We start from the raw sequence: 25714 nt of genomic DNA, 5'->3' as shown, positions 1-25714 counted from the left end.
TGAAGTGATGAGATCGGCCATGATTCCCTGATTTCCTAGAAAGTAATGTCACTATCTGAAATTTGGTTGATTAACTTTTATTGAACCTTCAGGTCTTGACGGTAAAACAAATGAGCAAACAGACAAATAAAAAAAAAACAACAATGATTTTGTGGTTTATTTGGTTTACTTTGGATGTCAGGGGATAAGTATATTTTTTCGGTGAATTTACATTATTACTAGAAGCAAAATATGCAATCAGATAGTCTCTGATTTATAAGATTTATAAGTCTCTCATTTATAAGATTAAAAAATAACTTTAAATACAATGGATTAGGATATCATTAGAAATAGTCATGAGATATATGTTATCTATATATATGCTTTATTTGCTGACAACCGTAATAATTTCTACTTAATTAAAACCATTCTCAGACATACTGTTTTTCAGTATTCCATCTTTCTTTCTGATAATCTTAGAAAAACATGCTTCCATAAAATATTCTGAATATTTTTCTATGAAGAACGCAGTATTTAAAATTTTCCCCAAATGCAGACAGAAAGTATTTAAATTTAAGAGAGATAGCTTGCAAGATACCATCTCATCGTGGAATAATGTTATCTAAAAGTGCGTAACATCTCTGGTCCAATAAAACTGCTGGTTAGAATAGTGTCCATGTGCATCTTTCCTGGGAACGTTATATATCCAGTCACTGCCTGCTGAATTACTTGCACAGAGGAGCTTTTTGGCTTATTTTACTCCTGAAGAAATATTAAGAAAAATAATACCAAGTACATTTATAGAATTGGACTGATGCGTTGTGACAATGTGAAAAATACCTCAATCTAACAATGTGTAAAAGCGATGACATATATTTCAGCAATACTTGATTGCTGGTTCTACAAGGAGCTGGGTATTTCACATAAAACATGAAATCCTCTATATACATATCATTGCATACTTATACTTATCAAATAGTTGTTTCTTTCACAGGAAAATATTGCTGTTATTTTAGTTCATGCTTTAAATGTGTAATTTTCTAAGGAATAAGCAGATCTGAGAAAAGTAGTCTTTTGACTCAGCAAATCTGTTTCTAAGAATCTTATTTAATTAGAAAAATTTTGCTGCAACTGTCCTTTTTAGTGTTGCAAAGGCTACAAAACAGTTTTAACTCACCTCCCCAATCAGAAAACAAAATTGATTATCATGCAATATAAAAATAATATAAGATTAAGTTAAGTCTGTTTAATTCTATAGGTAATTTTCAGCTTCTTATAATTTTTTTGTTTGTAACTCAAAGAATGAAGATTGGGAACACAAAGTTTCTTTAAAAATAACCTGCATGTGAATATCCTGCATGTGACTAGGAATCCTAACTAACCTGTAGGTGATAAAACTGTTTTGTATTTAGATATGCAAACCTCATTTAAATATCTGATAAGATTTTTATGGACATCTTAACTATACACTTTTTATTAACAGAACAATGGAATCTCTTTGAAAAACAATTTGTGAGGTTTTCATGAAAGGTTTCCTACGTATAACAGCATGCTAATGATAGGCAAAGACTATGGATAGAATCTAGGGAGGGGAGGGGGGAGTTTCTAAATAATCTGGTACATGGATGGCATGAAATATTCTGAAAAGCACAGGTTTGGTGCTTCTGGTGAAAGTCAAAGTTAAATTACTTATTCAGGATTTTTAGGCTTAGTCTGCAACTGGATAGTTAATATCTTAGAAAAGGTACAGAGAATTTCTAATTCAGAATATTCCAGTGAGCGAAGGAAATGATGGCGGAGTTGAACGACCCTAGACTTTCCTTATCCCATGAATACAACTAGATACAACTAGATAACTATAAAGTCATCCTAAGTACTGCAAAAATCGACCTCAAGACTGGTAGAACAAACTCTATAACTAAAGGTAGAGAAGAGGCCACACTGAAGAAGGTAGGAAGGGTGGAGATGCAGTTTGGGAGAGAAATCAATCTTGGCCACTACAATGGAAAGGGAGCCGCAGTCTTGGAGAAGGGCAAGAGAGAGACTAGCACACAGAGGAGCATAAGGGGAAAAAGAATTCCCATATCAACTGGCTTAGAAAGCAGAAATGCCAAATTTCATGAGCTCTAGCAACCCGAAGGGCGTAATGCCTAGAGTTTTAAGGGTCAGCAAGTTTGGCTTGAATAGACCCCAGAGGGAACTGGGGCTGGTCTTGGATGGAAGGCAGGGCAAACAGCCCATGGACATACATAGTGGAAAGAACAATCTGACGAGTACCTGAACACCTAGTGGGGAGATTATTTATTCATCTTGGAGCATGTTCTAGAGAGGCAGCATTCATAGAAGACCTCTCTGGGGACACAGGAACTGAGAAGGGCCACTTCCCTCCCACATTCCTCAACACACACAGAGAGCCACCTGCAGAAACCAGCACATCACTGACACTCACTACCTAAGTTACTTTACACAAAGCTCCACCAACTCAGTCATTCTTGCCTCAGTCCCAGCACAGTGGAACCCCTCTCTCCAATTGGCCCAAATCCTGCAAGACTGCATTTCCCAAGTGGTAATTTTGTGGAACCTCAGTTCTGGCAATGGTAGTTAGATGTCTCATTTCATAAGCAGACTAGGATACACTAGTTAAAACTCACCACATTCAGGCTAGGAACCAAATATTGCCTGCAACAGACAAAGATAGCCTCTGTAGATGACAGAGCTGAAGGATAAAGGGGTCAGAACACAAAAGCAGAGTGCATGCAGCACACACAGGAGACACTTCCTAAAGTGTCATTACCCTCATGAATAGGAGACATAGCTGACTTTCCTAACACAGAGAAACAGGCAGAGACTTAGATGAAATGAGAAGAGAGAGAAATTTGCCACAAATGAAGGAACAGGAAAAGGCCATAGCTAGAGATCTAACCAAAAGAGATATACATGATGGAGCATTTAAAGCAATGGTCATAAGGATACTCACTGGAATTGAGAAAAGAGTGGAAGACATTAGTGAGACCCTTAACACAGAGATAAAAAAAAAACAATCAGAAATGAAGAGTGCAATAAACAAGATTAGAAACATGCTAGATGCAATGAACAGCAGGCTGGAAGAAGCAGAAGAATGAATCAACAACCTAGAAGAAAGGGTGATGGAAAGGAATCAAGCTGAACAAAAGAAAGAAGAAATAATTATGCAAAACAAGAAGAGACTTAGAAAACTCATGGACTATCAAACGTAGCAACATTCATATTATAAGAGTCTCTGAAGAAAAAGAGAGAAAAGGGGCAGAGAATTTACGTGAAGAAATAATAACTTAAACCTTCTATCATCTGGAGAAAGAAACAGATATCCAGATTCAGCAGACTCAGAGGACCCCCAATAAAAACAACAAACACAGATCCACACCAAGATACACTGTAATTATAATAGCACAATAAAGTGATAAGGACAAAATTTTAAAGTAGCATGACAAAAAAAGACTGTTATATACAAAGGAAATCCATTAGGCTATCAGCATATTTTTCAGCAGAAACTTTCCAAGCCAGATAGGAGTGGCATGATATAATCATAGCGCTGAACGGGAAAATTCTGCAGCCAAGAATAGTGTATCTAACATGGCAATCATTCAGAATCGAAGGAGAGGTAAAGAGTTTCTCAGACAAATGAAAAACTAAACTAGTTCATGACCACTAAACCAACCCTGCAAGAAATAGTGAAGGGGAGTCTGAGTAGAGAGAAAAGACCAAAATGGTAGTATGGAGGTAGGAAACACCTTTACAAACTAGTAAACATGAATATTATTGTTAAAAAAAATCAGTCAAGGAACTCACAAAATAAAAGAATGTAAAATAAGACAATACATACTTAAATAGTGGAGAGGAGATGAGTAAAGAATGGGTTCAAACTTAAATAATCATCAACTTAATATAAACTGCTATATGCTAAAGGTATTATATATAAACCTAATGGTAATCACAAATCAGAAACCACTAATAAATATGCAAAGGGTAAAGAGAAAGAAATCCAAATACATCACCAAAGAAAACCAGCAAACTATAAGAAAGAAAGATCAAAAAGGATCAGAGAAGATCTTCAGAAACAACCAGAAAATAAGTAATAAAATGGCAATAAGTATATATCTATCAATAATTATTTTGAATGTAAGTGGACTAAAAGCTCCAGTTAGAAGACATAGGGTAACAGAATGGATACAAAAATAAGACCTATCTATCTATTGCCTGCAAAGACTCATTTTAGACCTAAAGTCACCTGCAGATTCAAAGTGAGGGGATGAAGAAATATTTATCATGAAAATGTATGTCAAAAGAAAGCCAAAGTAGCGTTACTTATATCAGACAAAACAGACTTTAAAACAAAGACTGTAACAAGAGATAAAGAAGGACACCATATAAAAATAAAGAATGACCCAACTAGTAGGTGTAACAATTATAAATATTTATACACTCAACAATGAAGCACCTAAATACATAAAACAGTTCATAACAAACATAAAGAAACTAATCAATAATACTACAAAATAGTAGGGGACTTTAACACCCCATTTCCATCAATGGACAGATCATCTGAACAAAAAATCAACAAGGAAATAATGGCTTTGAATGACACACAGGACCAGATGGATTTTGCAGATATACTCAGAACATTTCTTCCTAAAACAGCAGAATACACATTCTTTTCTAGAGAACATGGGGTATTCTCCAAAACAGATCAACATATTAGGCCACAAACAAATCACAACAAATTCCACAAGATCAAAGTCATATGATGGATCTTTTCTGATCACAATGCTATGAAACTAGAAGTAAAGTACAAGAGAAAAACTTGAAAGACCACAAATACATGGAGGTTAAATAGCATGCTACTAAACAATGAATAAGTAAATCAGAAAATAAAAGAAGAAATTAAAAAGCACATGGAAACAAATGAAAATGAAAACACAACAGTTCACAACCTTTGGGATGGAGCAAAAGTGCTTGTAAGAGGGAAGTTTACAGCAATACAGGCTTATTTCAAGAAGCAAGAAAGATCCCAAATAAATGACCTTGTATCTAAAGGAGCTAGAGAAAACAACAAACAAACCTGACACCAGCAGATAAAATAATAAAGATTGAGCAGAAATAAATGATATAGAATATAAAAAAAATAGAACTGCTCAATAAAATCATTAGCTGGTTCCTTAAAAAAAAGCAATAAAATTGATAAAAATCTAGCCAGACTTATCAAGAAAAAAGAGAAAAATCCTAAATAAATAAAATTACAAATAAGGGAAAAATAACAACCAATACCACAGAAATACAAAGGATAATAAGAGAATATTACGAAGAACGATGTGCCAATAAATTGGACAACCTAGAAGAAATGGATGGATTCTTAGAAACACATAACCTACCAAAACTGAAACAAGAAGAAAATTTGAACAGACCAATTACCAGCAAAGTAATTGAATTAGTAATCAAAAACTCCCTACAAACAAATGTCCAGGACCAGATGGCTTCACAGGCAAATTCTGCCAAACATTTAAAAAAGAATTCATATCTTCTCAAACTATTCCAAAAATATATGAGGAAGGAAATTCATTCCATCAGGCCAGCATTACCCTGATACTAAAACCAGAAAAAGCCTCTACAAAAAGAGAGCTACAGTTCAGTATCTCTGATGTATATAGATGCAAAAATCTCAGTAAAATACTAGCAAACTGAATCCAACAATATATTAAAAAAATACTTACCACAATCAAGAGGGATTTATTCCTGGGTTGCAAGTGTGGTTCAATATTTCCAAATCAATCAACCTGATACATTACATCAATAAGAGAAAGGATAAGAACCATATAATCGTTTCAATAGATGCAGAGAAAGCATGTGACAAAGGAAAACATCCATTTATGATAAAAAACCCTCAACAAAGTAGGTGCAGAGGGAACATGCTTCAAAATCATAAAGGCCATATATGAAAAACCCACAGTGAACATCATCCTCAATGGGGAAAAACTGAGAGCTTTTTCTTTATGGTCAGGAAGAAGACAGGGACGTCTACTCTCACCACTTCTATTTAACGTAATACTAGAAGTCCTAGGCGCAGCAACCAGACAACAACAACGACGACGACGACGACGACGACAACAACAAAAATAAAGTAATCCCAATCGGTAGGAAGAAGTAAAACTTTCACTGTTGGCAGATGACATGATACTCTATATAGAAAACCCTAAAGACTCCACCAAAAACCTGCTAAAACTGATAATCAAATTCAGTAAAGAGCCTGATACAAAATCAATATACAGATATGTGTTGCGTTTCTGCACACTAAAAATGAGGCAGTAGAAAGAGAAATTAAGAAAACAATCCCATTTAAAATGGCATCAAAAATAATCAGATACCGGTTGATGGGGGGTGGGAGGGAGGGGAGGGTGGGTGATGGGTATTGAGGAGGGCACCTTTTGGGATGAGCACTGGGTGTTGTATGGAAACCAATTTGACAATAAACTTCATATACTGAAAAAAAAATAAAAGTATACAATAATTAAAAAAAAATAATCAGATACCTAGGAATAAACCTAACTAATGGGGTGGAAGACCTGTACTCTGATAACTATAAGTAACTAATGAAAGAAATTGAAGACACCACAAATAAATGGAAAACCATTCCATGCTCATGTATTGGAAAAACAAATATTTTTTCTACACTACCCAAAGCAATCTACACAGTGCTTTCCCTATCTAAGTACTGAGAGTATTTTTCACAGAACTAGAACAAACTATCCTAAAATTTGTATAGAAACACAAAAAACCCTGAATAGCTAAAGCAACCCTGAAAAAGAAAAGCAAAGTTGGAGGCATCGCAATTCTGAACTTCAAGCATTATTACAAAACTGTATAAACAAAACAGTACAGTACTGGCACAAAAATAGATCAATGGAAGACAATAGAAAATCCAGAAATAAACCAACAACTATATGGTTAGTTAATCTTTGACAAAGCAGGAAAGAATATCAATGAGGAAAGGACAGTCTCTAACAAATGGTGGTGGGAAAACTGGACAGCAACATGCAATACAAAGAAAGAGCACCACTTTCTTATACCATACACAAAAATAAATTCAAAATGGATTAAAGATCTAAATGTGAGACCTGAAACCATAAAAATCCTGGAAGCGAACACAGGCAGTAACTTCTCTGACATTGGCTGTAGCAACTTTTTTCTAGATAGGTCTTCTGATGCAAGGGAAACAAAAGCAAACTAAACTACTGGAATGACATCAAAACAAAAATCTTCTGCACAGCGTAACAAAACTGAAAGGCAACCTGTGGAATGGGAGAGGATATTTGCAATTGGCATATCAAATAAAGGGGTAATGTCCAAAATATATAAAGAACTGATACAGCTCAACATCCAAAAAACAAATAATACAATAAAAAAAATAGGCAGAAGAGAATAGACATTTCTCCAAGGAAAACATACAGATGGCCAACAGACATGAAAAGATGTTAATCATCACTTACCATTAGGAAAATGAAAATCAAAACTATAATGAGATACCACCTCACACCTGAGAGAACGGCTAAAATAAAAAACATCAGAAATGAGACATTGGCAAGGATGTGGAGAAAAAGGAAACCTTTGCACTACTGATGGGAATACAAACTGGTGCAGCCACACTGGAAAAGAGAGTGCAGGTTCCTCAAAAAGTTAAAAACAGAACTTACTATTACTTACTATTCAGCAATTGCACTACTGGGTATTTACCCAAAGAATACAAAACACTAATTCAAAGCGATACCTACACCTCTATGTTTATAGCAACATTATTTACAACAGCCAAGATATGGAAGCAGCCCAGTGTCTACTGATTGATGGATAAAGAAGATGTGGTGTATACGTACAATGAAATACTATTCAGCCACAACAAAGGATGAAATCTTGCCATTTGTAGGGACGTGGATGGATTTAGAGTGTATAATGCTAAGGGAAATAAGTCAGAGAAAAACAGGTACAATATAGTTTCACTCAAATGTAGAATTTAAGACACAAAACAAACAAGTAAAGGGGAAAGAAGAGAGAGAAAGAGAAATCAACGAACAGACTCTGACTATGTAGAACAAATTGATGATTACCAGAAAGCAGATGGATTGGAGGATGGGTGAAATATGTGACGGAGGTTAAGGAGTGTGCCTGCGATGAGCACTCGGTGATTAATATAAAAACATAAAATACAAATGAAATTGAAACATCAAAGAAAAGAGAACATTCTGTAATGGGTTCTTATGAAACTTAATAAATTAACTCTGAATTATATTATGGAGTGATCTAGGACTTTATTTTGAATAGTAATTCAGTGCTAGAAATTTAGAGAGATTCACCTGCTTTGCCAAGTTTCTGGGTCGAAATAAGATAAAAATAACTGTGCACTGCAGAGCAGGCAAGAACATCATTGAAAGCCCTAATGATGTAAAAAGGGAAATAATTATGGAATGAAATCCTTATATGCCATTATTTGTGGAACGTAAGTATATTATATAGACTAAACTTTGTCTCTTATATCTGGCTCTAAGGACTCTCTCAAGATCAGAGCCATTATATGTAAAATAATATAATGCCGAGCACATAGTAGAAATGAAAGAGCAGAGTTTAGTAAATCTTTCATTGGCTAGTTCACAGTGGCCTGATTATTTTGGATGATGATCCTGAACTTAGTGCAGGCTGAGATTAGAAACTCTGATACATGACTGCATATCATCATTGGAATGTAAGTATACAATATCAAAAAACTGCACTTTTGTTAAGTCGTCTTCCTTATTAAACTAATATATGTTAGTTACTATTCTTGATGTTTAAGCATAACTACATCACAGCCTCATTGTCTCTACATTTTAACTTAATTCTATGCTTTGTCTGTTTTTCAGACGTGTATTATAAAATCAAAACCATGTCATCCATTTTTTTTAAATTTTTTTCTCCTTCAATGTTCATTCATTTTTGGGGCAGAGAGAGACAGAGCATGAATGGGGGAGGGGCAGAGAGAGAGGGAGACACAGAGTCGGAAACAGGCTCCAGGCTCTGAGCCATCAGCCCAGAGCCCGATGCGGGGCTCGAACCCCCGGACCGCGAGATGGTGACCTGGCTGAAGTCGGACGCTTAACTGACTACACCACCCAGGCGCCCCATGTCATCCATTTTTAAATCATTAAAAATAGAATGGAGAATACATACCTAGAATTTCAGCTCTGGTATTTAATTTTGCTTATTAAAATCATTTTATAAACATTTTATTCAATGTAATGATAGCACATTACTTGTGAAGATATAAATAAATTCAAACATTTTTCATGAGCTCTAAAAGTGTTGGTAGTTTCCAAACATAGGGATTTTCTCTTTCAGTGGGAGACAACAGAACAAAAAGCAAATAAATACTTAAAATTATGATAAAAATGGGTAATTTTTTTATATTTAATAGTAACGATAGTACATTTTAGAAATCTACACTGAAGCAAAATATGAAATAATAAATATCTGATCTACTGCCAAATAATAAATTTCATTAAAAAATTTTGGTTCTCATAACTTGCAAGACATTGTGCTATGTTCTCTATAGTATAAATCATCACCACTATTCATCTCTAGAAATTTTCATTATCTCAAACTGAAACTCTGTACCATTTAAACAACTTCTCATTCTGTCCTTCCCTCAGTTCCTAAAAACCACTATTCTACTTTTTGTCTCTAGGAATTTAACTGTCTAGGTACCTCATATAAATGGAATAATACAGTATTTGCCTTTTTGTGTGAGGCTGACTTTACTTAGCATCATATTCTCAAATTGTAACATACGTAATAATCTCCTTCCTTTGTAAGCTGAATAAATTACCTAATGTGTATTTACTGCATTTTCTTTATCCATTTTTCTGTTAGTGAACATTTGAGTTGTTTCTATATTTTGGTTATTATAAATAATGTTGCCATAAACATCAGTATACAAATATCTCTTCAAGGTCTTGCTTTCAATACTTTTGGGTTTACACTTAGAAATGGAATTACCGAGTCATATCGTGATTCTGTGTTTACGTTTTTGAAGTACCACCTTACTGTCTTCCACAGAGGCCATACCATTTCGCATTATCACCAGCACTTAGAAAAGTTCTAACTTCTCCACATCCTTGCTAACATTTGTTACTTCTGCCTTAAAAAAAAATAGCCATCCTAATGTATGTGAAGATGTAATTGTGGTTTTCATTTGCATTTTCCTGATTATTAATTATGCTGACCATTATTTCTTGTGCTTATTAGTCATTTGTATATCTCCTTTGGAGAAACGTAGATTCAAATCCTTTGCCTATTTTTATTTGGGTTGGTTATTTGCTGCTGTTGTAGTTTTTAATCCATTCTAAAAATTAATCCTTTATCAGATGTATGATTTACAAATGTTTTCTCCTATTCTGTAGGTTGTCTTCTAAGTGTCTTGAGAGTGTCCTTTGATGCAAAAAATGCATTTTGATGAAGTCCAATTTTTTTTTTCTTTTGTGGCCTGTTTTCAGTATCATATCCAAGACATATCATTGTCACATCTATTGCCATGAAGATTTGCTCTGTGTTTCCTCTAAGAGTTTTATAATTTTAGCTCTTACATTTAGATTTTTAATCCATTTTGAGTTAATTCTTATGTATGGTATAAAGTAGGATCCAATTTCATTCTTTTGCATGTGGATATCCAGTTTTCCCAGAGCAACTTGTTGAAAAGATGATGCTTTCCCATTGAATGATCTTGCCATACTTGCTGAAATTCTTTTGACTGTATATATGAAAGTTTATATTGGGGTTCTGTATTCTATTCCATTGGTCTATATAACTGTCTTTATGGTGGTACCACAGTTTTGATTACTGTACTTTTGAGTAAGTTTTGAAATTAGGAACTATGAGTCCTCTCACTTTGTTTTTCCTTTTCAAAACTGTTTTGGTTACTCAGAATTTCTTGAGATTCCATTTGAATTTTTGGATTTAAAAAATCATTACTATTATTTTTTAATATTTTTCTTATGTTTTTTAAATTTATTGTTGAGAGAGAGAGAGAGAGATACAGCATGCATGAGGGAGGGGCAGAGAGAGAGGGAGACACAGAATCTGAAGCAGGATCCAGGCTCTGAGCTGTCAGCACAGAGCCCAACATGGGGCATGAACCCATGAACCACAAGTTCATGACCTGAGCCAAAGTCAGATGCTTAACCGATTGAGCCAACCAGATGTCTCTAAAATTATTTTTACAAAAATGTCATTGAGATTTTAATAGGGATTGCATTGAATCTGTACATCACTTTGCAACGTACCAACATCATAACAGCATTAAGTCTTCTAATCCATGAACATGGAATGTCTATCCATTTAGCAATGTCATCTTCAATTTCTTTCAGCAATGTTTTGTGGCTTTCATATACAAGTCTTTTATCTCCTTTGTTAAGTTACTCCCAAGTGTTTTATTCCTTATGAAGCTACTTTATTTCTTTTTGTAGCTCCAGGACCTCCTATGATGTCAAGCACAGCTAACATTATAAGTTGATGTTACAAATATTTTATTTAAAAAAAGCCCTTTGAACAACTTTCCAAGAAATACATCAAAGCAAGCAAAGGGATTGCACTATTACTACGACACATTAACATTTTAATGTGTAAGATGAAAATAACAATAGATTAAATTTGAATATAATTGGAATGAATAATTTAATAAAGTTTCATTTGTGAAATTGAGATACATCTCTACCAAACTATAGTTGATCATTCACAAAGGTATTTTTTTTAGGTTTATTTACTTATTTTGAGAGAGAGAGAGAGAGAGAGAGAGAGAGAGAGAGACAGAGGATGTGAATGGGGTGGGGGGCAGAGACAGAGAGGGAGAGAGAACCCTAAACAGACTCCCTACTGTTAGCGCAGAGCCTGATACAGGACTTCACCTCATGAACAGTGAGATCATGACCTGAGTCGAAATCAAGAGATGAATGCTTAACCAACTGAGTCACCCAGGCTCCCTACAATGGGTTTTGAGTATCTTTTTATTATTTTATTTTATTTCATTTCATTTCATTTTCTTTTTTATTTGAGAGAGCAAGAAGGGGATAGGGGCAGAGGGACAGAGAGAGAATCTCAAGCAGGCTCCATGCTCAAAATGGACCCTGATGCAGGCGTTGATCCCATGACCCTGGGATCATGACCTGAGCCGAAATCAAGGGTTGGACGTTCAACTGACTGAGCCACAGAGGCACCCCTTGATTATCTTTTATATGCCTGTCATTGTACTCCATGTTGAAATAACTTATTTTGTTAAACTATTAAGTATGAATCAACAGATAATTTCTTATATGATCAAAATATATCATCTTTATACTTGCTTTATAAGCATGGAATATTTTACAAGAAAATGACCTATTATTTTTCTTTTTTAGTGTTTGTTTATTTTGGAGGGAGGGAGGGAGGGAGGGAGAGAGAGAGAGAGAAAGGGAGAAAGTGCAAGCAGGGTAGGGGCAGAGAGACAGGGAGACACAGAATCTGAGGCAAGCTCCAGGCTCTGACCTGTCAGCACAAAGCCTGATGCAGGTCTTGAACTCACAAACCATGAGATCGTGACCTGAGCCAAAGTCAGATGCCCCAAATGACTGAGCCACCCAGGCTCCCCAAGAAGCTATTATTTTATATGTTTGTTCCAAAATAACACTGTCTGTTAGCAAAACATACAAATCCTTTGCTTTTGCCTGATAATATTCTCTGCATATTTCAGCTTATAAAAATAAAACTGTTTATGACATTAAATCAATTAATAGAAGTTACTATCAATTAGTACTCTAAAGTAGTGATCACATATGAATTTTTGTAAAAATTTTAAGAAATATGTAATAACACATTTTATGAATTTTGTATTATATACTTTTTATCAGCACTCTTTGTAGAAGTTTATAAGTGCATGTTAAAAGTTCTTTATGTTGAATCAAGACAGATGTTTCAATAGGCTCTATCATTTTTTCATCACTTGATTTTTTTTTAATTTTATTTTATTTTTTATTTTTTAAAATTACATCCAAATTAGTTAGCATTTACTGAAATAATGATTTCAGGAGTAGATTCCTTAATACCCCTTAACCATTTAGCCCATCCCCCCTCCCACAACCCCTCCAGCAACCCTCAGTTTGTTCTCTACATTTATGAGTCTCTTCTGTTTTGTCCCCCTCACTGTTTTTATATTATTTTTGTTTCCCTTCCCTTATGTTCATCTGTTTTGTCTCTTAAAGTCCTCAGATGAGTGAAGTCATATGATAATTGTCTTTCTCTGACTAATTTCACTTAGCATAATACCCTCCAGTTCCATCCACATAGTTGCAAATAGCAAGATTTCATTCTTTTTGATTGCCGAGTAACACTCCATTGTATGTATATAACACATCTTTTTCCATTCATCCCTCAATGGACATTTGGGCTGCTTCCATACTTTGGCTATTGTTGATAGTGCTGCTATAAACATGGGGGTGCATGTGTCCCTTCGAAACAGCACACCTGTGTCCCTTGGATAAGTGCCTAGTAGTGCAATTGCTGGGTCATAGGGTAGTTCTATTTTTAGATTTTTGAGGAACCTCCATACTGTTTTCCAGAGTGGCTGCACCAGCTTGCACTGCCACCAACAATGCAAAAGAGATCCTCTTTCTCTGCATCCTCGCCAACATCTGTTGTTACCTGAGTTGTTAATGTTAACAATAGGCTCTCTTAAGTGAAAGCCAGAATATCTCTCTCACTTTTGCTGTCTGCAGCATGTTTTGATATCCCATTTTTAGTTCTCATATTAGCAATCTATTTTTTGTGTAAGTCTGGCTAAGATTTTAGTAACTGTTAAGTTTTTCATAGTATCATTATTTTAATTTACCTTTTTATTATAAGTTTTATTATGTTTTAAATTAGTTTTTGTTCTCATCTTTATTATTCCTTTCCTTTTCTTTAGATTTGGTATATTGTAAATTCTTCTAGATTCTTGACATTGAAATTAGTTCATTTGGTTTCAATATTTATATATGCAAAATTTCAATATTTTAATATATACACCCTAGTTGTTCCCCACAAATTTTGTTATGATATATTTCTATTTTATTTTCAAAATATTTTCTAATTTTCCAGGAACTTTTTTGACTCAGGAATTATTAGAATAATTCATTGAATTTCTAGACAATTGAGAATTTTCTAGTTTCTTTTTTCTTGTTTTTTGAATTAATGTCTAGATTAATTTTGTTTTCAGAGAACATATTCTATAATTCTTTGGAGTCTTTGTGGAAATTTCTTCAGAGCATAGAGTCACTTTTGGCGTCTATGTTTCCCATGTATGAAGAAATTCTTAGTTACCACCTTGGTTTTTGCACCATTCCATACATGGGCCATTATTCTGATGTTTGTTGATCAGATTTTCTACAGTCTTTATATCTTTATTCTATCATCTATAAAATCGCCCCCTCCCATGATTTCCCTTTTTTAGTTCTGTATACTTTTTAGGTAGATAGTTTGAAATGATACCTTTTAGTACATGAAGATTTAAAACTGTGGTATCTTCCTTGTGAATTCACTCATCATTAGGAAATTTTTCTTCTCGTCTCTACAAACATTTCCTGACTTAAACTCTATTTTGTCCATCTGTGAGTTAGTGTTTGTATTATACATATTCTCCTCCTATTTAAGTGTTTTGTGTTGCTATATTTAAAGTGTGTCTCTTGTAAACAACGTATTTTTTTTTTCCTCCCCAGGTACACTCTTGGTTTACTTGGCACATTTAGACAACATCAGGTCATTGCTATCTTCATGGGCTTTCACCTCACATTTGCTGTGTTCTCAAGGTTTTTCCCCCTGGAGTCATAGAGTAACGACCGACAGAAGTAAACAGGAGATGTGATGCAATCCTCAAAGAAGTGACAGAGAAGTATGCCTGTAAGGCTGTTACTCGGAATGACTAATCATGAATTTAAATCTAATGCCATCATTATGGTAGGTATTTATTTCTAACCATGTTCATCTACTTCAATCAGTAACGGCATAAATGAAGACATCCATTTAACTAGGGTTAGTGCTTTACTGAGGGAATACGTTGGAAGCAGAAATGAGCAAGAGTTGAGGGTGTGTGGAAGGGGAGCGATTAAATGACGCTGTATGGAATTTAAGCTAACAGGGATAAAATTAAGGATACAAAGCAATGTTGGACAGTAATCAGAAGACAATATCCATGGAAATTACATCTAGTTGTGTACAAGAGTTCTTAGAGTCATTTCAGCTGAAAGGAGGGCATGACAGTTGAAGAGTGGGATAAATGAAATTGAGGTTATGGAGATGGTGATTTAATAGTAACGACAAGGTATAGGATATCAGTGGGTTGGGCAACCAAAGTAAATGAGCAGATATGAGGAGAGAAGATCAAATAATGGACAGGTCAGGGTATTGGAAAAATCACCAACAAACATATGACAGGAGGAAGATGTTTAAGTGCTAAAATCTTAAGGAGTAATGGAAACTGGAGAAGACTGTAACAAGAGTCTGAGTGGTTCATACAGTTTGATGGCATGAACTTAGGAGACGGAGATTTTAGGAAAGCATTTTTGTCTATCATCTCTCATGAAAATTTTATGATTTCCTCCATAAGGATTTCCATATTAATTCATCCAGTAAATATTTTTTTTAGTAGTCTAGACACTGTCCAAGCCACTTACCTGTACTTCCATCTTCCTGAGATATTTTCTTGCGTTTGAATTATCTGGGGAGATTATTTAAAATGTTAATGAAAATATACCACTCTTCAGCTTAAAACCCTCCAAAACCTGCTCATTACACTTAAAGTGAAAATTTCTTACCAAGTCCTAGAAAAACTTGACAGTGTTGAGAAAGGCAGTCATATGCATGCAATCTTTCTACTTCTCTTGATTGCACAAGAATGGGCCTGGGGCCTGGAATACTTTCTTACAGAGAGATTAAAGAGCTCGCACAGTCTGTTCTGGGCTGACCATCTGGTGTAGGAACATATTTCTCTGTTCTGGACTCAATGCGTGCTTCTTTGCTTAGGCATGTCTCATATACACTATCTCCATTCCAGCTAGTTGGGAAAGGAGCCCTTAGCCTTCAGCACAAAGGAGGTGCATGCAGATCACTGCCTGCGTAGGCTGTGGGACAAGACCCAATGGCCACAGGGGATCAATGACCTATATTGATGGGGATCTTAATTCTGTTTCTTTACTATGTGAGTAAAGTTCATTCCGTCCAGGGCCTGTGGGAGTCATGTCTTTCTTGGAGACCCAGAACCATGGAGTAAATTGACCTCCTTGTTCTGCTGCTCCTGGTGGAAGACATTGTTAGGCTATTTCCAATCCTCTATGCTGGAAGTGGTCATCAAGTATGTCACTGCCATGAACAGTTGGCTGACGGTTTCTTCACCAACATTTATCTCCTACATTGATCTTTCCACACCATGCCATAGCTATCCTGGCGCCATAAAAATCTTTCAACTGGCCAAGCTGATATCCATCAATGGGACAATATACTTATTGATATTTTTTCCTGAAAGTCACTTTTGCCAGATCTTTGCAAGGTTGCCCAACATTTAATACTCATTTTACATATCATTTTTAAAAAATGGTCTGCTGAACCACTCAACTGAAAGTAACAACCAGCCACCACCAGCCCTTGGTCCTATCTTGGCTTCATTTTCTTCAAAACACAATACAGTATGAAATTAGACACTTGATATTATATAAAATTACAATGTCTATTATATATTACTTGTTTACTGTATGTTGCTCACACAGAAATAAATTTTTTCAGGAGGGCAATGTTTCGTCTGTTCACCATTTAATCTCTAGTCACTAGAATGGTTCATGGCATTCAAAAGGTGTGAATAAACATTCGTAAAAGGAAGAAAAGAAGGAAGAAAGGAGCAGGGGAAGAAGAAATGTTTGAGAAGGTCTACTTAATAATTTTAAACTGGATTACAAAGAAACCGATTTAATAGCTTTTGGTAGTAATTTCTTTCTCTCAGAATTTCTACATACTATGTGTCCACTAGCAAGTTACTATGAAAAATCAAGTAAGCTTGACTTTTTTCTCTTGTGTGTATCACTTTTTCTATTTCCACTTGGTTACTCGAGGGATTCTTGACCCTTATATATCAATAATAAACTAGTGTCTTAGTGTCACATTTTACCGTAGTGTCCTCTAAATACTATTCCTCTAGTACAATTTATCCTCTCATTCTGTAGAGAAAGTTCTCTAAAGTTTTTGTCACCCAAATTTATAGGACAATATTGTTTCATTTCTTAAACTGTACGTTAGGGATAAATATTTACTTTTGTGGCAGATGCATTATTTCTGTCCCTCAGATCTAACAGCTTCTCTGTAAGTACTTTAATTGCATGTCACCAGCCTTTCTCTCTCTCTCAAGCATTTTTATCACGCTTGTGGTTCATTTTTCAGCAATGTCAAAAACGAGTCCATTTTTATTCATTCTAAGCTACTTATATGACCATTAATAATGTGAACTCTAGTGTTGGTATGTTCCTTAGCTCAGAAATTTCTCTTTCCCTAGTAATCTCTGCCTCATCAGCTTATTTCCCAACTTTTACTTATATGGATTTTTATTTTTATTAAGGCTTTCTCTAATAGAAAGTTTTTGTGCAGAATCATAAACTTTGGTTATCAGAGTTACATTCTTCTAGGCCGGCCACACTATTTTGGTTGCTATCACCTCACCCACCATTTTGGTACTATGTTTTGGTACTATTTCTTATTATCTTACTCATGGTAGCAGTTCTAAAAAAATCTTGTATTTTCTCTATGCCTTCCTTCTAGAACTTCTATAAAAACCTGTTGGAATGAGTGTCTTCATATTCCTTACCTCTTAACTTTTCTTTCACATTGGCCATCTCTCTATCTCCCAGTGGGCTGCCTTCAGAAACATTTCCACCTACTTTGTTTTCTCTTGATCTAATACTAGTCTGTTATTTAGACCATCTTAAAAGGTAATTTAATTTTAAAACCTTAATAGTTTTATATTCCTAAGTTTTTAATACTTTACCATTAATTTGTTTCTGGTTGCACTAAAACGTGTTGTCATATAATGGATGTGATTCACCCCCTGACCTCCCCTAGGGTATTACATACACTTGCTTCAATGTCCACTATTAACTCTATTTCTTCCATTAGAGTTTTCCCCGTTTGCTGAGTGCTGGCTCTCATGACGTTGACCTTTGCCAATCTTTTTGGATTCCTGCTGTGCCCTCGGGGGAAAGTTCTACTGTGTGTTTAGAGGTAGGAAGACTTCTTGGCTGGTGTCCTTGCTGCCCATTCACTCCAGCTGTGGTAAGCTCCTTCGCAACCAATCTCCTGCATTGTCTTCTCATTGGCTTCCTTTTCAAAGAGTCATTGTCCTTCAAATTTATTGTTACAAGTTATATTTGTGCTCTTATCTTTAACACTTATATTTTGCTTTCTTTCCTCTTTTTGTTCCATTGTTTATTTTATTTCTGATGTAGACTTCAATTTCTTAGCTTGTTTTTATAGTATGTGCACACACACACATAGACACAAACATGTATGTATAAAAAGAGGGAAAATATATACTCATTTCTCTTGGCCCTCTAATTCCAATATGTATTAATAGTATCTAGAAACTAGAGAGCTACTTTTAAAATTAGATTCTTCTGTTTAAATAACTGATTTTTAACATTAACATTCAACTTTTGTAACTAGATAAGCGATAATACCATAGATATCTATATTATGCTATGTGGTTTTTTTGGGTGCTTATAATCAGATATTGTATGTATAACTTTTGTGTTCTTGTGCTCTTAGTTGTATTCAATATTTCAGTTTGCTGGTCATCAAATTTAAGTACTTATAAATGAAGAATTATGCATATTTTTAAATTCCTGTATAAGTGAAAATGTCTTTCTAATGTCTTTATCCAAGAAAGAAATCTTAGATGAGTGAAAAATCCTTTATAACATTCTTCCTTTTAAGATTTTGCATATATTTCTCCACTGCCTTCTAACATTGAGAGTTGCTGAGAAGTCTGCCATCAGCTTAATTCTGTCTTTTTAACAGGTAAGTTATTCTTTCTTCCTGCCTGGATAGTTATAGGTTGTTTCCTTATCCTTCTTTCTGGTCTTTTTGGAAAGTTTCATAATTTTTAAGATTTGACAATTGTTTCTGTTACACTTGTTCTGTATTCTTCTTTACAATTATATTGAAAGTTGATTTTCTATCATATTTATTTAAAATAAATTTCATAATTGTTCTCATGTATTTTTTTATGTTGCATCATTGAAATCTGGCATATATATATATATATATTTTTTTTCCCCTAATTATCAGTTCAGTTGCCTAAAACACCAATTAAGCTCATTGTTGGAAACAAAGAATTAAAAAAAATAGAATTTTCAAACACAAGCACACTGGAAGATCGTATTTATGCATAAAGTTCAAACGGTCTGCTCAAACAATGGAATGGGTGAAAGAGAGTGATTATCACCAGACTGGCATACTGAATAAGACATTTTTAAAAGCCTAAAATTTAAATTGTGAAATAAATATGTGTGTGTACTTGAATACCAATTCAGAAAGTTACTGTAACATTTTTAAAAGTAAGCAAAATAAGATAATTTATACAAGAGTGAAAAGCATGTTGAATGCATAAAGTCATCTTATAACTGTGGTATTTACAAGTCAAACTCATCTTGGAATACTCTACTAAATACTGTTCACCATTCTCAGGATAAATTGTAAACTCGAAACAAGTCCTTAAGAGACTGAGATGTATAATGAAAAGAAAAGGTGAGAAAGGAAGGCAGGAAAGAAGAAAATGAATGATTCGGAAGGCTCAATAAAATATGTTATTATTTCTGTAAAAATTTTAGAACACTAGGGTTAAGGGCAATATTAAAATTTAGTCAATTGTCAACATGGGAGAGGGGAAGAAGGTATACCTCCATTACATGGACCTGTAATTAAGATCTTGGAGTTCAATTACGTTTCATTTAATTTGTCTCATTCAGGTTGGGAGTCAATAGGGGACATCAGTAAGAGTAGTGTAAATTCAGAGCATAAATATGGATGGAAACAATTTTATGAATGATCCTGAATTCAAGATGAGGTTCTACATAATTTTATATGCACTGAGGTGCATCAAGTGTTTAGAGTGGGTATATGATTCAAACACATCTGCGTATTGGGAAAATCAAACTGACTGTTTTGATTATGAGTAGGAGAGGTATAGGGAAACCAGATCGAAATCTATTTCGATAATCCAAACAGGCATTTTAACGGACTTGATTGGAATGGAAAATTTTGTAATATTTCAGGAGATGTTATAAAGTTAAGTGAACTTCAGAACAGAAAAAGATCAATGCAAAGCTGACATCATAAATTAGCAGTATGTAGTTACGAATGACCAGATTCACTCTTAACGTGTTTAGAGACAAATGTGACAGGGAAAATGATAGATGGCAAGAGGGTTACATTTTTGCAATCTCTTGAAAACTCCCCCATCAAGGCTGGTGATTTCTAAGTTAAAAGCACGTATTTTCCCTAGAAATAATTTCCCTTGTCATTAGAAAACAAGTGTGTTCTTCCAGTCTCCTATTCTATCACAATTCAGAATGATTCTGCTGACAAAACTGAGTTTACTATTTCTCTATTCAATTTTTTAAAATGGCATTATGCATGCTCAAAATGGTACTCTCAACAAATAAAATAGATTTGGACTTTCTGACCCCAAAATATTATTTGGCTTATGGAGAATTCAAGGACACTATTAGAAACATGGGAACAGCACCTACACTTGTCCATCATATTTTCTCTGACAATAGTGAAGACAAATGTAAGATGCTTGGTAGCATAGTGATGTTATTCTTAGGATTACATGAATATCCCGGTGGAAACAGGACTACGTGCATGTCCCTCTGTCTCTGTCTCCCTCACACACATGCATATATATTTCTTCACATTAAAAAAAAAATCAGATCAGGATGATGGCATCATTTACAAGATTTAGCAATTTTAAATTGAGATAACCCCATGTTCACATTCTCTAATTCAAGTTACAACAGAGGTGAAGCAATGTTCAGTTATATGGTATCCCAAAAGGATGAATAAGTGAAGCAGAAATGAAAATAAGCTTAGTTTTTATAATTGTAATGCAATGAACATACCTGAAGTTTTTTTTTTCATAAATGTATGGACCCACATTATTGGTGCGTAGCCAGTGAAAGCATGGTTGAAAGCACATCTTAAACTATGATTCTTGGGGCCTGGGTGGCTCAGTGGGTGAAGCATTTGACTTCGGGTCAGGTCATGATCTCACAGTTTGTGGGTTGGAGACCCATGTCGGGCTCTGTGCTGACAGCTTAGAGTCTGGAGCCCGCTTCTGACTCTGTGTCCCCTCTCTCTACCCTCCCCTACTCATGCTCTGTCTCTTTCAAAAAAAAATAATAAACATCAAATTAAAAAAAAAATTATGATTCTTTTCCCTGGTGGTGCACACTTTGGTGTGCTGTCTGGATGCTCGAGCAAAGAAGGAAGGACTTGTTGCCCCAGTTGTTAAGTGGGTTGTGGGCAGATTTCTGTCAGCTATCAGTTCCTTTAGAATCACCTCAGCTGGAGAAGGTGCCATCATATCCCCAAGATGGCACCCTTTGTCCTGAGGGCTCATATCCAACGACTGATCTTAGAGGTTATATTGGTTTGGCCAGTGTAGCCCAACCTAGGACAGCACTGATGGGCCATTCTACCTTTTCATGGGGTTAACCAAGATTGTCTCAGGTCTGCATCACAATTCAGCCACTTCCTCTGCCCAATCCTGAATTCTCTTCCATTTTTTTTTTCAAGTGCTGATCTCAAGGGGACTCCTTAGTAACCATACTGCGTGGTATGCATAATGCCATCATAAATTCTGTTTCCCAGGTACCTAAACGACCACATTTTCTTTCCTGACAAAACTCAGAAGACATCGATTAAAAAAAAAAAAAAAAGAAAAAAACCTTTCCTCATTTATTTCTCAATAAGAGCTGTGTGTTAAGTTCACTGCAATATAAAGGTCAGGTTGCTATTTTGAAATTCCCAATATGGAACTGCCCTGCTTAGTGATCCTGCAGTAGTGCTTAGAAAATGACACAGGACCTACTGCTAATCCCCATATTCAGTACTACGCTTCACTGGCAAAGAAAGGACAATGATAATTTTCCACAAGCAACTAAACATCGGTACATTAAATATGCTATTCTTATTCCTTGGAATCTTTACAGCTATCCAGAAATATCGCTAGAATAGCACAGCAGATCCTGAAAGTGAAAGGAAAACAATGGTTTGTAGAAGTATTTGAAAACCAATGTAATGTGGAAAATAGAAATTTATGTTGAGCAAATTCCTAGGTAAAAGCAATTTATTAGCCTTCTTTTATACAGGGACTTCCATAAAACAACTGTTACACTGTAGTTCTAATAAATCATTATCATATACTTCTATTTTTCCTCAAGCCTTATCTATGGAACAATGCTAGGTATAACAAATCTTTTAGGTACAATTAAGAGAATTCCAATAGTTCCCAAAAGGAGGAATGTCATTTTTTTGTGTCACAAAAAGGTAAAATGTATAGGCTTTTAAAGGGGAATCCTGGGAATTTTCTAAATTAAAATAAAAATATTTGTAGCCTGTTACAGAGTGAACTGTATTGTGGGGAACAAGCTTAGGAATTCCCTGGGCCTGCATCGATGGGTTAACAAGGCATAAAGAATTAGAAAGCCATAGGATGCTCACACACAAGTTTGGGTAAACAAGATTAGGTAAATAGGTATAGAGAGGGCGGGGCAAAGGCCCCAATATAAAACAAAGGTGCATGCATAAAGAAGATTAGGAATTCAGGGTGGAAACACCAGCCAACTTACTACAATAGCAGAAAACTGCTTTCACAGGAAGAAGGATCAAATGAAGTAAAAGGGTAAACAGGGCTATAGACTGCTGTGCAAAGTTGCCTAGAGAGGAGTTAATTAGCAAAAGAAAGGTGCCTTAATGACCCTGAGGTAGCATGTCCTGTCTTTCCTGTCCCCTAGACCAGTTTAGGTAAAAGGAGGTGGTGCCTCATGTCTGCTATAAACAACCTTCCGCCTGGGCCTGGCCCGCAGGCTGCCTGGGGCCGGATTTTGTTTTGTAAACTCAAACCCCTAACCCCTCATATCTTCAAAACCCTCTTTCCCTCATGTCCTTGGGTGAATGTTCACAGTTTCACCGTCCCTTTGTGCACATTCATCACCACATTTGTAAGCCTTCTGATCCTAATAAAAACTGAGCAAGGACCCTTAATAGGGCTCTTGTCTTCTCTCGAATTTTAATCCTGAGTCCCACTTTCTTGATAGACAAGAAAGAACTCTAGACCCAGAGTTTACAGCACTGTGCCTCTCCAAAAAATAGGTATGTTGAAATCGTAATTCCCAGTACCTTAGAATGTGACCCTATTTGGAAATAGGGTCTTTATAGAGACAGTGAAGTTAAAATGAGGTACAGTGGATCGTAATCCTGTAGGACTGGTATCCTTGTAAAAAGCAGAAATTTGGAAAGAGAGACAGACATGCACAAAGGGAAGACTATGTGAAGAGACACAGGGAGAATGTCATATGAAGTCTGGAGGTACACTGCCACTAGCCAGGGAACACCAGAGACCAGCAGCATAAGGAAGACATAAGTTCCCCTACAGGTTTCAGAGGGAACACAGCCTGCCGACAACTTGATTTCAGAATTCTAGGCCCCTGAAAAGTAAGGAGATAAATTTCTGTTATTCTAAGCCACTCTGTGGTTCTTCGTTATGGCAACTCTACAAAACTAATATAACCCAACACCTTCAAAAATAAATTTTGATATTTTTTCATTTTTTGATATTTTCTTGACATGTTCAGTTATACGACTTGATACTATGTATTATATACATATGATGATCTATTTTGTATGTTTATATGTGATTGGTTTCCAAAGCCACAGTTGCCATGTTATTACTATTTTATATTATTGTAATGAAGGGGCGGACCTACGCCAGCCGACCACGCCTCCTCCCCTTGAGTAACAGGACTCCAACCCTTTCCCAGCCAATCGGCCAAGGCCATGACCCTTCCCCAGCCAATCAGCTGAGGCCACAGCCATTACCTCACCAACTGCCCCTAGACCCCAATAAAAGCTTTGTGGTTTTGAAACTGGCTCTCTCTCCCCAGCATCTCACCGCTGCGTTGCGCAGGTAGGGGACTGAGCTCGAGCTAGCTCGAATAAAGGCTCTTTTGCTTTTGCATCGGGCTCGGCTCCCTGGTGGTCTTTGTCTATTATTACAAGCATTATGCTAAGATGAAGTATCCAATTTTACATAAATATATACCTTTGAAGGAAGTTAGATCTAAAGCCAGTCTAAGCAACTGCAAATTGCTGCCTAGGTTTAAGGAGCTAAATTCCAGCAGGACAACTGAGTATTTGTTCCAGTTCTAAGCAACAACGTCCTTGCGGTTACTACACTGGGTGACAGAGTTACAGCATAATATTAATAAGATGCATTTCGTACCCTCAAACTCTGCTCTGATTTTCAGTTATACTGATGTCATAACTTTCTAGGTGGGCATGTTAATGGCCCTGGTGATTAGGTCAAAGGGTTTTGAGGGAAGCAATGAGAGTGATTTAATTAAAAATCAAGTTTAGGAAAGTTGTACATAATTTTTAATAATGATGAATAACTTGTTAAACACATTTCTTTTTAAAAAGAATTATTTGTTTTTAATGTTTATTTATCTTAGAGAGAGACAGAGAGAGAGAGACAGAGAGAGAGACAGCATGACCAAGGAAGGGGCAGACAGAGAAGGAAACACAGACCCAAAGCAGGCCCCAGGCTGAGCTGTCAGCACAGAGCCCAATACGGAGCTGCAACTGACGAACTGTGAGATCACGACCTCAACGGAAGCCAGGCTCTTAACGGACTGAGTCACCCAGGCACCCCAAGACATCTCTCAGGCATTATTTATATCCTCAGTAACGTATTGAAATATCACATAGTGTTAGTTATTTCAAATGTATGAGATATCCTCCTGAGGATATCACATTCTGCCTTTGCCATCATATCATCATTTAAAGAAAAATGAGCACTCCTTAAGGTCATTATACCAAGCTAGGATACAGGAGGCAGAGAAGAAGTTATCAGTGAAGAGATCCTGAGGCATTTGAGCACACCTCCAATAATGAACATTCTGGCCGGAAATGCTTACAGTACATTAGAAACTGGTTATACTTTCGTGGACTGCTGTGGGTCTAACCATTCACAGTTTGGATGTGACCTTAGCAACCAGACATAGACCATGTCCTAAAGATCCCAGGGCATACATCTGAATAACCATATGTCAGGGAAGGACAGCCCTTCAAGGATGATGTGTCACCTTCCTACTTATTCATGAGAATGTCACGCTAGAACAGGCAATATATTTTCATTTTACCTGAATTAGCATTGTACCATTTCACATATTAATGTAACTTCACAAGTTTAAAATTTCCTGTGTGAAATGGATCTTTGAGCCAGGCATACTCACCAAAGTTTGCTAGGGTGGCTCACTGTTGGCCATCACTGGGAATCATCAATTGTGATCAAAGTGATTTCTTAGTACTCTTAGGACACCTATAAGTTAATTACATCAATTAGTTTATACTTTCA

The 25714-nt window shown here is 35.7% G+C and overlaps 1 long non-coding RNA gene across 7 annotated transcripts in view; it reads right to left on the bottom strand.

The window, feature by feature from the left end:
* Positions 1-25714, bottom strand: part of LOC111560024 — a 319103-nt gene that overhangs the window by 103872 nt on the left and 189517 nt on the right. For 4 of the 7 annotated variants that reach the window (XR_006596337.1, XR_006596340.1, XR_006596338.1 and 1 more), the window contains exons 5-6: positions 25593-25678; positions 15711-15754 (exon numbers count right to left, since the gene is read on the bottom strand). This is a non-coding gene — a long non-coding RNA (uncharacterized LOC111560024). Of the gene's footprint in view, positions 1-15710; positions 15755-22408; positions 23787-25592; positions 25679-25714 lie in introns of those variants that run through there. The other 3 variants (XR_006596342.1, XR_006596343.1, XR_006596341.1) reach the window with 2 other exon arrangements.

This window comes from Felis catus, chromosome B1 (genome assembly GCF_018350175.1).
Source record: "Felis catus isolate Fca126 chromosome B1, F.catus_Fca126_mat1.0, whole genome shotgun sequence".
NCBI lineage: Eukaryota > Metazoa > Chordata > Mammalia > Carnivora > Felidae > Felis > Felis catus.
Note: the sequence above shows the minus strand (reverse complement) of the source record. Positions and strands in the feature narration are given on the sequence as shown.